This window comes from Mobula hypostoma, chromosome 13 (genome assembly GCF_963921235.1).
Source record: "Mobula hypostoma chromosome 13, sMobHyp1.1, whole genome shotgun sequence".
Classification (NCBI taxonomy): Eukaryota; Metazoa; Chordata; class Chondrichthyes; order Myliobatiformes; family Myliobatidae; genus Mobula; species Mobula hypostoma.
This window is the reverse complement of record NC_086109.1, coordinates 62,798,191-62,811,056: the sequence shown is the minus strand read 5'-3', so window position 1 is coordinate 62,811,056 and position 12,866 is coordinate 62,798,191. Positions and strand designations below refer to the sequence as shown.

At 43.7% G+C, this 12,866-nt stretch overlaps 1 long non-coding RNA gene across 1 annotated transcript in view; it reads left to right on the top strand.

Annotated features, from left to right (window-relative positions):
* The first annotated feature begins 1,145 nt into the window (after positions 1 to 1,145).
* LOC134355641 (uncharacterized) overlaps positions 1,146 to 12,866 on the top strand; it is a 55,682-nt gene continuing 43,961 nt past the window's right edge. Inside the window, exon 1 of the long non-coding RNA XR_010020139.1 lies at positions 1,146 to 1,211. This is a non-coding gene — a long non-coding RNA (uncharacterized LOC134355641). The remainder of the gene's footprint in view (positions 1,212 to 12,866) is intronic.

Below are 12,866 nucleotides of genomic sequence, written 5' to 3'. Positions count from 1 at the left end.
TTATAAAGACCCGGCATGGATGAGAGTGGGATCAGAGAGGGGAAAGAGGTTGGTGGTGTCTGAGAAGAGAGGGGGTTGGGGTGGAGTGGAAGGAAGATGGAGGCTCCATGTGCCCAAGAGCTGGCAGTAGGGCCTGAGAGACACGTGATTGCAGAGTGATGGTGGGGGAAGGGGAAACTGGGGTTCCAGTGGCAGCCCATTCTCTCATACAACAAAATAAACTGCACACAAAATTCCAAATATGGCCTCAGTATATTCTAATACAATGCAACATTACTTCCTGATTTTATACTCAATGCCCAATGATGAAGGCAAGCTTCTGCCTTACCTATTGCCCGATACACTACTGGCATTTAGGGCAACATGAAGGTCCTCCTTCTCCTTGGTCTTTGACCATCTTTTCTATTGTGCCCCAAATGTGGTTCAGGGTCCTCATTTCTGCCTCTACGGTAGGGTGTCAAGTTGCCTTTGGTCTCCCACATTTCCTCCAGGAAGTGAAGTACTGAAGTGATGATGGAGTTAGCCTCTCTTCTTATCATGTTCAACTCCAACACTTCCTAATGATGATTGTGGCCATGGCCTCTCGATGGCATTGAAGGAGTAGGGTGTGGTTGGAGAGCTTTCTTATCCAGAAGATACGGAGGATCTTCCAGAGGCTCATGCTGTGAAATGATGACAGTCTGGCAAGGTCACTCTCTCTCATCAGCCAGTACTCTGGTTGATCCCCATATGTTGCTCATTGATCTGAATGTGTTTCTAGCTTTGTTGAGTCTACATTGGATGTTGTCTTTGGCCCACCATCCTACTGAATGATGCTGCCCAGGTAGGTGAATCTGCCAGTGTCATGTGCCTTGAGGGAAGGAGGAGACCCTACATTGATGGTTGTGGTCTCAGTCACTTTCTGGCTGATTATGAGTCCAACCTGTCCACCAAAGGTACATTAAGTGGCATGCAAAAGTGCAAGGTACAGTGGCATGCAAAAGTTTGGGCACCCTGGTCAAAATGGCTGTTACTGTGAATAGCTAAGCGAGTAAAAGATGACTTGATTTCCGAAAGGCATAAAGATAAAGATAACACATTTCTTTAGTATTTTAAGTAAGATTACTTTTTTATTTCCATCTTTTACAGTTTCAAAATAACAAAAAAGAAAAAGGGCCTGAAGCAAAAGTTTGGGCACCCTGCATGGTCAGTACTTAGTAACATCCCCTTTGGTAAGTATCAAAGCTTGTAAACGCTTTCTGTAGCCAGCTAAGAGTCTTTCAATTCTTGTCTGGGGGATTTTTGCCCATTCCTCCTTGCAAAAGGCTTCTAGTTCTATGAGATTCTTGGGCCATCTTGCACGCACTGCTCTTTTGAGGTCTATCCACAGATTCACAATGCTGTTTAGGTCGGGGGACTGTGAGGGCCATGGCAAAACCTTCAGCTTGCGCCTCTTAAAGTAATCCATTGTGGATTTTAAGGTGTGTTTAGGATCATTATCCTGTTGTAGAAGCCACCCTCCTTTCATCTTCAGCTTTTTTACAGACGGTGTGATATTTGCTTCCAGAATTTGCTGGTATTAAATTGAATTCATTCTTCCCTCTACCAGTGAAATGTTCCCCGTGCCACTGGCTGCAACACAAGCCTAAATCAGGATCGATCCACCCCCGTGCTTAACAGTTGGAGAGGTGTACTTTTCATGAAATTCTGCACCCTTTTTTCTCTAAACATACCTTTGCTCATTGCAGCCAAAAAGTTCTACTTTAACTTCATCAGTCCACAGGACTTGTTTCCAAAATGCATCAGGCTTGTTTAGATGTTCCTTTGCAAACTTTTGATGCTGAATTTTGTGGTGAGGACGCAGGAAAGGTTTTCTTCTCATGACTCTTCCATAAAGGTCATATTTGTGCTGGTGTCGCTGCACAGTAGAACAGTGCACCACCACTCCAGAGTCTGCTAAATCTTAAAACATAGAAAACCTACAGCACAATACAGGCCCTTTGGCCCACAAAGTTGTGCCAAACATGTCCCTAACTTAGAAATTACTAGGCTTACCTGTAGCCCTCTATTTTTCTAAGCTTTCTGATCTTCCTGAAGGTCTTTTGCAGTCAAACAGAGGTTTTGATTTGCCTTTCTAGCAATCCTATGAGCAGTTCTCTTGGAAAACTTTCTTGGTCCTCCAGACCTCAACTTGACCTCCACCGTTCCTGTTAACTGCCATTTCTTAGTTACATTATGAACTGAGGAAACGGCTACTTGAAAACGCTTTACTATGTTCTTATAGCCTTCTCCTGCTTTGTGGGCATCATTTATTTAAATTTTCAGAGTGCTAGGCAGCTGCTTAGAGGAGCCCATGACTTCTGATTGTTGGGACAAGGTTTGAGGAGTCAGGGTATTTATAAAGCTTTGAAATTTGCATCACCTGGCCTTTCCTAATGATGACTGTGAACAAGCCATAGTCCTAACAAGCTAATTAAGGTCTGAGACCTTGGCAAAAGTTATCTGAGAGCTCAAATCTCTTGGCTTGCCCAAACTTTTGCATGGTGCTCCTTTCATTTTTTTTCACTCTAAAATTGTACAAAACAAAAAATAATACACTAATCTTGCTCAAAATGTTGAAGAGAATGTTTCATCTTTAACTTTATGACTTTTGGAGATCAGTTCATCTTCTACTCACTTAACTATTCACAGTAACAGAAATTTTGACCAGGGGTACCCAAACTTTTGCATGCCACTGTAGATGCTGAGTTTTCTCTTGCATGTGCTGGCATGTATGTGGTAGTAATGTGAGGTTATCTGCAAAGCCAAAGTCTTCTAAAGTAGAGAACAGTGTCAACCTAATGCCTCTCTACTTACCTTTTGTTATTTGTCTCATAACCCAGTCAATCACCAGCTTAAACAATATTGTCAACATCACTCAGCTTGGTCTGACACCTGTCTTGACTTCAAAGCTCAAATTGCTATCCCCAGCTGTGCAAGTGAAGGTAGGATAGAAAATGGATGAGCTGGTCAATATTGGATGTGATCTCATATAATCTGATGATTCGCTATAGGCCCACCCTATGGATGCTATCAAAAGTCTTTTCAAGGTCCACAAAATTTACATACATCTGTCTCTGCCACACTATGCACATGATGATACGCAGCGTGAAGATCTAGTCAACATAGCTTCTGTTCTTCCTGATCCCTGCTTGCTCCTTCCACAAGCACACATTGACAGCAGCTATAATCTGTTGGACAATGACCTTGGTGAGAATCATAAACAACAGGAATTCTGCAGATGCTGGAAATTCAAGCAACACATATAAAAGTTACTGGTGAACGCAGCAGGCCAGGCAGCATCTATAGGAAGAGGCGCAGTCGACGTTTCAGGCCGAGACCCTTCGTCAGGACTAACTGAAGGAAGAGTGAGTAAGGGATTTGAAAGTTGGAGGGGGAGGGGGAGATGCAAAATGATAGGAGAAGACAGGAGGGGGAGGGATGGAGCCAAGAGCTGGACAGGTGATAGGCAAAAGGGGATACGAGAGGATCATGGGACAGGAGGCCCAGGAAGAAAGACAAGGGGGGAGTCCAGAGGATGGGAAAGGGGTATATTCAGAGGGACAGAGGGAGGAAAAGGAGAGTGAGAGAAAGAATGTGTGTATAAAAAAAGTAACAGATGGGGTACGAGGGGGAGGTGGGGCATTAGCGGAAGTTAGAGAAGTCGATGTTCATGCCATCAGGTTGGAGGCTACCCAGACACAATATAGGGTGTTGTTCCTCCAACCTGAGTGTGGCTTCATCTTTACAGTAGAGGAGGCCGTGGATAGACATGTCAGAATGGGAATGGGATGTGGAATTAAAATGTGTGGCCACTGGGAGATCCTGCTTTCCCTGGCGGACAGAGCGTAGACGTTCAGCAAAGCGGTCTCCCAGTCTGCGTCGGGTCTCACCAATATATAAAAGGCCATATCGGGAGCACCGGGCGCAGTATATCACCCCAGCCGACTCACAGGTGAAGTGTTACCTCACCTGGAAGGACTGTTTGGGGCCCTGAATGGTGGTAAAGGAGGAAGTGTAAGGGCATGTGTAGCACTTGTTCCACTTACACGGATAAGTGCCAGGAGGGAGATCAGTGGGGAGGAATGGGGGGGACGAATGGACAAGGGAGTCGCGTAGGGTGAGAATCTTGTTGGGCACTGACAAAAATGCAGTGCCACGCCAGTTGTTGCAATCAGTTAGTGGTCCTTTCTTGGGGATTCTAACAATAATTCCCTTTGGCCAGTTTTAGGTACTTGTCCCCATTCCCAGATTATAGTAAACGGTCGTTGCTGTTTGGCTGCTCCAACTTCTGGTTCAGCTTTGAACAGTTCAGCATTCAAATAGCCACGTCCCGGAGCTTTGCTGTTCTTTAATGACTTAATTGCAGCGACAATCTCTTCTTTTGTGGGTAGATCTGAGTTGATGTCAAAGTCCCCTTGTGTGACCGATTCTTCATCTGTTGGTGGTTCATCAGTATTCTCCAAAATACACTGTCCATTACACTTCTTGCTCTTTCTCAGTTGTTCCAAGTAGACTGTTCTTATCTCTCATGGGACCGCTGGAGCTGGCCTGAAACTTTCCACGTATCAATCTTATACCTACAGCGCTGAACTGTATTGCACCTATATCGTTCTGTCTCAGTACTTTTATATTTGCGTGCTGTAGCACTTACTTTTTATTCTCAGTTATTTTGTAAATAACACTATTCTTTGTAATTCTGGTCAGATCCTAACTCCATTTCATTGGCTTTGTATCTGTTCTTGGCACAATGACAATAAAGTTGAATCTAATCCAATCTAACCTAATTTCCCTGGTCACCTCAGTTGGCTGCTTCTTAAGCCTGCAATGCAAGTTCTTACATGAAGACTCTCTTATCCTTTCTTACAAGCCTCTTCACTTCCTTGTTAGCTTCAGTGAATGCCAGTTGAAGTTTCACCTTAGATCATGTTGACTTTGCAATCTAGTACTTTCTTCTTCATTTTCCATCTTTCTTCTAAGGTTCTCTATGTTTCCTGCTGTATCCATTCTTTGTTCTTCTTTTCAGCTCTGTACTCTAGTCAAGCCTCTTTACTCTCTTTGAAGACTGAGACAATCCATTTCCACTTTGCATCGATCTTGCCTACTGACACATTCTCATCAAGATTGTGCAAGGCCTGGAGTCTGTTCTTAAGCTGAATGGTGAAGGCAGATCACACACTGGTGGCCTTGAGCTTCTCAGCATCAAATCATATTTGTACATGTGTTCTAGACCCAGTGCTTCTCAGCCCGAGTTTCATCACTGCTGAACACGTTGGTAATCTCTTCCTGTATCTGCTCCTCTCTTCACCTTTACATCCTGTATGATCGTCTCCACACACTATTGACCATCAAATGGTCAGTCTGGTTCTTGAGGCATCCATTGGTGAGTACCTTGTCAGTTTGTGGATTTCCTATTACCAGATTGTTCATGGCACAGAATTCTACCGATCTTTCACCATTCCTATTCATCACTGCACATCCACGTGTACCCATTACCCTAGTGAAGTGTGAGTTATTTCCTACTTGGGGCATTTAGATCTCCCATGATGATAATCATGTCATGGTGTGGTGTTAACTTTACCTCAGATTGGCCCTTTTTGCAGAAGGTGTCCTATTCTTCACTGTATCATAGTCATGTTCAATTGACTACCTTTCAGTCTGACTCTCATCAGCCTGCTGGCTTGTGCCTAGGCTCATGTGTTGTTTTTGTGCCTATAAGCTGTGTGCCTTGTTGTTTATATCTGTGTTTTTTGTACTTGTGATTTTAGCTACCTGTTACGGTTTGTACAGCACTTTGGTCAACGTGGGCTGTTTTTAATGTGATTTATAAATAAATTTGACTTGACTTGACTTGAGTACTGTTGATTGGTTTCCACTCCAGCAAGTACTTCTCAATGCCCTCCTTCAAAATGACAGCAGAACCATCAGGATGTTGACAATCTTGCCTTTCCAGAGGTAAAACTGTTTCAACAGTTGCTGCCTTATGTCTGCCAAATCCTGTTCATCCGCTATCACTGACAGCCAGCATATGTAGGCTGTAACAGCGCATATCGGCAGTTATTTGTGCTAGCTTGCCAGTGTTGTACATGGTTGGTATATTCCAGAAACCAATTTTCATCTTGGTTTTGATGTTCAGGGCTTCCTTCATCATGCCAGTAACTTCCTCTCAGTTTTCACTACTGACAGTCTGGCCTTCTACCTCTTGATTTGTTTAGCATGGGTGACCTTACCAAGAGCCAAAGTATAAATCCCTGACTCCATCCAGCATAGCTCTCCGGGTCACCGAGGCCAGCAAGTGCTTGTATGATCAGCATCTACAAATGCTCTTGTGCCTGATTGTGTAATCATGCCCTTAGCTTGCTTCAGCATGGGCTAATGGTCTACCTTCAGCATTGTTACACAACACTCATCACACGGATGCACAGACCTCACCTTGGATTAGACCCTTAAAGGGATATGAGCATTTGCAAAGAATGATCTTGTGTGGAGAATGGCACCTGATCATCTCAAAGAGGAGAGAGGTCTGCCTCAAGATTTGTACAGAGCGTGGAAAAAGCTGTAGAAGAAAGAAATGTAATAGGGATTTCTGCAACAAAAAGATGCCAGAGGCAGTCAGTGGGTCAGACTGCATCTGAGGAGGGAAATGGTTAAGACCCTTCATCTGGAGTTAGCTGAGAGAAGAGGAGGAGTGAGAGTCTGCAAATGACAGGTGGATTCAGGTGAGGAGAGGTGATAGGCAGATGGAGGAGGGAAAAGAGGAAATAGCAACAAAGTCTGGGAGGTGCTAGGGAAAGGCAACAAGAAGCTGAAGATAATGGAGTCAGACAGGAAAGGAAAATGGAATATAGAACTTGATAACTGAGCTGTGAGGAGAGCTGGGAGCAGTAGGGATAGGGGACACTGTGGAAGGAGTGTGTGTAGATGAGGTGCATATGGAGTGGGTGGAGAAGGGGAAAGAAACAGGGTTGAGGGGCTGATGGGGGTTTAGGTGTGTGTGCATGTAGGAAGAACTGGGTAGACTAGCAGGAGAGATATACACAGTACTGTGAACAAGCAGGCACAGTGTTTCCTGGGAGTGAAACCCTTCCCCCTGAGCCAGTCACCATCTTGACTTAGAGAAAGCTTGTACTGATGACAGACCATTGTGTCCCATCAGCACTCTACTCTGGGCTGAAGAAAAGTGGAACTGGAATTGGAATTGGAATGAGTTGTTTATTGTCAAATGTACAGAGGAACAGTGAAAAGCTTGTCTTGCATACAGTTCATACAGATCAAATCATTGCACAGTGCACTGAGCTAGAACAAGGTAAAACACGAAAAGAATGCAGAATAAAATGCAACAGCTATAGAGAAATTGCAGTGCAGGAAGACAATAAGGTGTAAGGTCTCAGCGAGGTAGTTGTGAGATCAAGAGTCCATCTCATTGTACTAGGGAACCATTCAAAAGCTTTATAACAGCGGGACAGAATCTGTCCTTGAGCCTGTTGGTGAGTGCCTTCAGGCTTTTGTATCCTCTGTCCGGGATTGAAGGGTCTTTGATAACACTGGCTGCTTTACTCAGGCAGCAAGAAATATAGAGTCCAAAAATTCACCAAAGTCTTCAGTCTTTCAGTATAGGAGTGAGGAGACTTTCCAATCACAGCAGGCAGCTACAGCATGGATCAGCAGCAGCGTCCGGGAATGATCCTGAGTCTAAGGAGCTGTGACCTTCACCTTGACCGTGAGAGAGTCCAGGCATGACATCGCACCTGTGTTTGACTTTGCTGACCTCACAGATCTAAGAGAGGACTGTCTGAATGAAGTCACTATGAGCAATGATCTCCTGCGTTTGGGTGATGATCTCTTCTCTACCTCTGATCTGATGGACTGTGGTGCCTCGGGCACCTCTGTCCCACTCTTGGCCAGGTTAAGTGTGGACAAACTACCACTGACAGCAAGCTGATTAATGGTGTGAAAAGAACACAGCACGAGGAGTAAGCGTCTGTAGGGAACGTGGTGTGGCTGAGAGCGTTGCGGAACTGCTTGGCAAAATCTGTAGGCTAGGTGTGATTTGCCCATCAAATAACAAGTTTTAGGGCAAAACAGTATTATTAAGGCCATCTCAGTGACTTGTGCAAGTATCATTTTAGTAATACTGTTCCAATTGTAATTTCAATTGTCTACAAAACATGAGCTATTGTTCTGTAGACAATTGAAATTGCAATTCAAATTGGAACTGGAATCAGTTTATAATTTCCACACATACAGTGAACAGCTTGTCATGCATTCTGTTCCTACAGATCAAATAAAAAGAGAAAAGTGGGTGTTGCACTACCACTGGCAAAATTGCAATGAAATTAATGCAAGAGCCATTTTCCTAGTGCGAATGAAACCTCTACGGAAGATTGGATTCAAACTTCTAGCGTGCCACTAGGATTGCTGAAGATGGACTCAATTTTGCTCTGCAATGGGTTAAGCCTGTTTACAGGTGCACAGTGCATTTCCTTTCCAGAGTTTCAACAATAAATTTCCAGTCCAGCTCTCACTGTTTACTTTATTCAAACCATTCGAGGTCTTGAACACTTTTTTTGCTGCAAGAACAACACTAGCACCAACAGTGTTTCTACAGAGTAATTTGAGATTATAAACTTTAAAGTTCCATTAACTGCCGTTTTCAGTACACCACAAAAGGAGCCAAACATAGAGGAGTCATTAATCAAGTTTTTAGCCTGTTTCCAGACATTAGATTCAGACATGGAATAATGTAATCATCGTAAATACTCTATTCAAACTCACTTGGCGTGCACACAAAGAGTCAAAGCCTTAGAGTTTGGTGAGATAGGGTGGGTTGTGCAAGTGTAAAATGCACTCACCAGCCTAAACTTTAGTCCTCAGAGTAATTTTAACTACAAGGTCTCATTCCAATGCCATTTCAGAAGGCGTATGAAGAGGATGTAAAGTGTGCATTGGCTGGCAAAAAACAAATGGCTGCCTTTGGGTTTCTGATTGTTGGAAATCTCATTGTAGGAGTGTAAGGCAAGTAAAAACCTAACCGAGGTCATGATGAAATACCAGATCAGCCAAGACCTTTTTGATGGCAGAACAGCTCAAGGGGCTCCCTCATGCTTCTGTTCCTGTTGTTCTCTCATTTCCTATCTTCCTGTCGCTCAGCATTGCCAAACTGGTAATTTTTACACTTAGTTAGTGGGAGCTAGCTGCATCCTACTTGGCTGCTGCATCTCCTATGTTATGTCAGAAACCATACTAAAGTAGTTCAAAAGCTTTCCAGTGACCTGACAACATGGAATGTAAATCTTTGGTTAGCGCCCCTCAACTCACCGATCAGATTGAAATGAAACCTGGGGCTCAAAATAGCTGGAAGCAATTAGACAGTGAGAGGGGATGAAAGTCAAGGTAACCCTTAGAGCTTCAGGGCTGTATCCATGGATGAGTAGTCGGACTGGTTTCAATTATAACTGTCAAAAGCAATAAAGTGGACTCCAGTCAGCGTTACAGTCGGCTGCAGAAGCAGCATTGCTGTGTCAGATAATGGGCTGCTCATGGCTGGGGTGTATCCACTAGTTTTTGACTTTCCTAACTAGGATAGGGACATAAATATTAAGAATTAAATTTAAAGTAAATCATTGCCTGTTTGCACTGTTCCAGCTTTTGTTTGCTTTAAAGTAGATTTTCAGACCCAAGGTCAAATTATTTAAAAGGCAGGTCAATTGTGAGTCATATAGAAATGCAGCACAGAAACAGGCCCTTCTGCCCATCTAGTCCTTGCCAAACCTTTTAGACTGCCTAGTCACATCGATCTGGACCCAGATCACAGCTCTCCATACCCGTCCCAAAAATGTACCTATCCAAACTTCTCTTGGACATGAAATCAAAATTGCATCCACCACTTGCACATGTAGCTCATTCCACACTCTCCACTCTCTAGAGAGAAGAAATTCTCCCTCATGATCTTCTTAAACATTTCACCTTTCACCCTTAACGCATGACCGCTAGTGGTGGTCTCATCTAAGGTCAGTGGGAAAAGTTTGCATGCACTTACCCTATATGTACCCCTCATAATTTTGTATTCCTCTATCAAATCTCCCTTCAATCTTTTACATTCCAGTCCTGGAAAAATCCTTGTCAATTTTCTCCGTACCCTTTCAATTTTATTTACATCTTTCCTGTAGGTAAATGACCAAAACCGCACACAATACTCCAAATTAGGCCTCACCTACATCTTATACAACTTCAACATAACATCTCAACTCTTGTACTCAATACTTTGATCTATGAAGGCCAACGTGCCATAAGCTTCCTTTATGACTCCATCTACAGTGATGCCTCCTTCAATGAATTGTGGACCTATATTCCCAGATCCCTTTGTTCTACCACACTCCTCAGTACCCTACCAATCAGTCTGTCAGAACTACCCTGGTTGGTCCTTCCAAAGTGCAACACCTCACACTTACCTGCATTAATTTCTATCTGCCATTTTTCAGCTCATTTTTCCAGATGGTCCAGATCCAGCTGCAAGCTCTGATAGTCTTCTTCACTGTCTAATACAACCCCAATCTTGGTGTCATCCACAAACTTGCTGATCCAGTTTATCACATTATCATCCAGGCCATCGATATTGATGATAAACAACAATAGACCCAGCACTGTTCACTGCAGCACACCACTAGTCACAGGCAACCATCTACTACCACTCTCTGGCTTCTCCCGATAAACCAACTTCTAATCCAATTTACTACCTAATTTTGAATGCCAAGCGACTGACCCTTCTTGACCAACCTAACATGCAGAATCTTATCAAATGTCTTGCTGAAGTCCATGTAGGCAACATCCACTGTCTTGCTTTCATCAAATTTCGTGCTAACTTCTTGGAAAAACTCCATAAGATTGGTTAGATATGACCTACCACACACAAAGACCTGCTGACTATCCCTATTCAGTCCCTTTCTATCCAAATATATATCCAGCCTCTTAGAATACCTTACAATAACTTTCCAAATACTGCCTATAATTATATTCACCACCCTATAATTTCCCACTTTATTCTGGTGAGAGTATATATTTTTAATTATTTTGTTTACTTTGATTAAGTAATGGTTTTCTGCATTGCATGTCTCAGGTATGGTCGTCTGAGTGTAGGCAGGGAAGGTCTGAGTAACTAGCAGAGAGACAGGTAGTTCAGTAGACTTCTGAGAATATCTCACTCAACAACCAGCCATTGGTTTAGAGGGTTCTCTTGGGGAGATAACCAGTGTCTAGACCTAAACACCACAAGTATCTCAGCTATACTGCGGTAGAGAGGAAAAGTCAAGAGAAGTATAGATGTTGTGGATTTTATACGTGGAGGAGTGGCCAATAGTTGATGCATGTATGGAAAGTATTGCAGAATGATGTGTTGCTTCTCTCTCAGTACGGGCAATAAACAGGAGCAGTGTATAGCTGAGTGTGTAGCTGGAGAGAAGTGCTTCACATTGTTTAGAAATGGGGCCAGTTTGGGGGAGAGAATGACCTGCAGAAACTAGCTGCTTCAACCTCAGAGAGAGAGAACTTGAAACTGATAGTTAGAACAGTATTAGTGCCTACTTGAACAAGTATAAATAATAGGACGTCAGAAACAGGAGCAGGTGTGGATTAATCAGTCAGTCAAGCCTCCTCCACCATTCAATAAGATCATGGCTGATCCAATCTTTCCCTCAACCAAATTTTACACCTCTTTCCTCAAAGCCCAAACTTCAATGCATTTCAGCCCCCCACCTTAAATACATTAAATTATGAAATGATTCTATCTCCACTGTCCTCTGAAATAAAAAATCTTAAAACTCACAATCCTCTAAGAGTATTACGAGACACTCCCAACTGTGCCAACTTCTGGGATTTAGACGCTCTAACTCCCCAGAGTGCAGATAGCTGGCGCAGACCCTTTAAGAGTTCAGGACAATCTAGCTAATTGGTAATCATGTTTTGGGCGCCAAGAAACGAGTATTTAAGGAACACCTGAACTGTGGTTCAGTGCTCAGTCGTAAGCCTGCTAGTGATATCCTCTAGCATTTGTTTTGTACTCCGATCCAGTTGATACCATGTCTCAAACCTTGCCTTGGATACCCCAGCGTTTGGGTCCAAGCTATCCTCGTCAAGGATCCTTGCCACAAAGAGAATAACTTCCTCCTTATCTCCCCTAAGTTGTAGGTAGACCCAACAGGAAAACATCTTCTCAGTCTCCAAACAACAGGAATTCTGCAATGCTGGAAATTCAAGCAACACACATCAAAGTTGCTGGTGAACGCAGCAGGCCAGGCAGCATCTATAGGAAGAAGCGCAGTCGACGTTTCAGGCCGAGACCCTTCGTCAGGACTAACTGAAGGAAGAGTGAGTAAGGGATTTGAAAGCTGGAGGGGGAGGGGGAGATGCAAAATGATAGGAGAAGACAGGAGGGGGAGGGATAGAGCCGAGAGCTGGACAGGTGATAGGCAGAAGGGGATATGAGAGGATCATGGGACAGGAGGTCTGGGAAGAAAGACGGGGGGGGGGTGACCCAGAGGATGGGCAAGAGGTATATTCAGAGGGACAGAGGGAGAAAAAGGAGAGTGAGAGAAAGAATGTGTGCATTAAAAAGAGTAACAGATGGGGTACGAGGGGGAGGTGGGGCCTAGCGGAAGTTAGAGAAGTCAATGTTCATGCCATCAGGTTGGAGGCTACCCATACGGAATATAAGGTGTTGTTCCTCCAACCTGAGTGTGGCTTCATCTTTACAGTAGAGGAGGCCGTGGATAGACATGTCAGAATGGGAATGGGATGTGGAATTAAAATGTGTGGCCACTGGGAGATCCTGCTTTCTCTGGCGGACAGAGCGT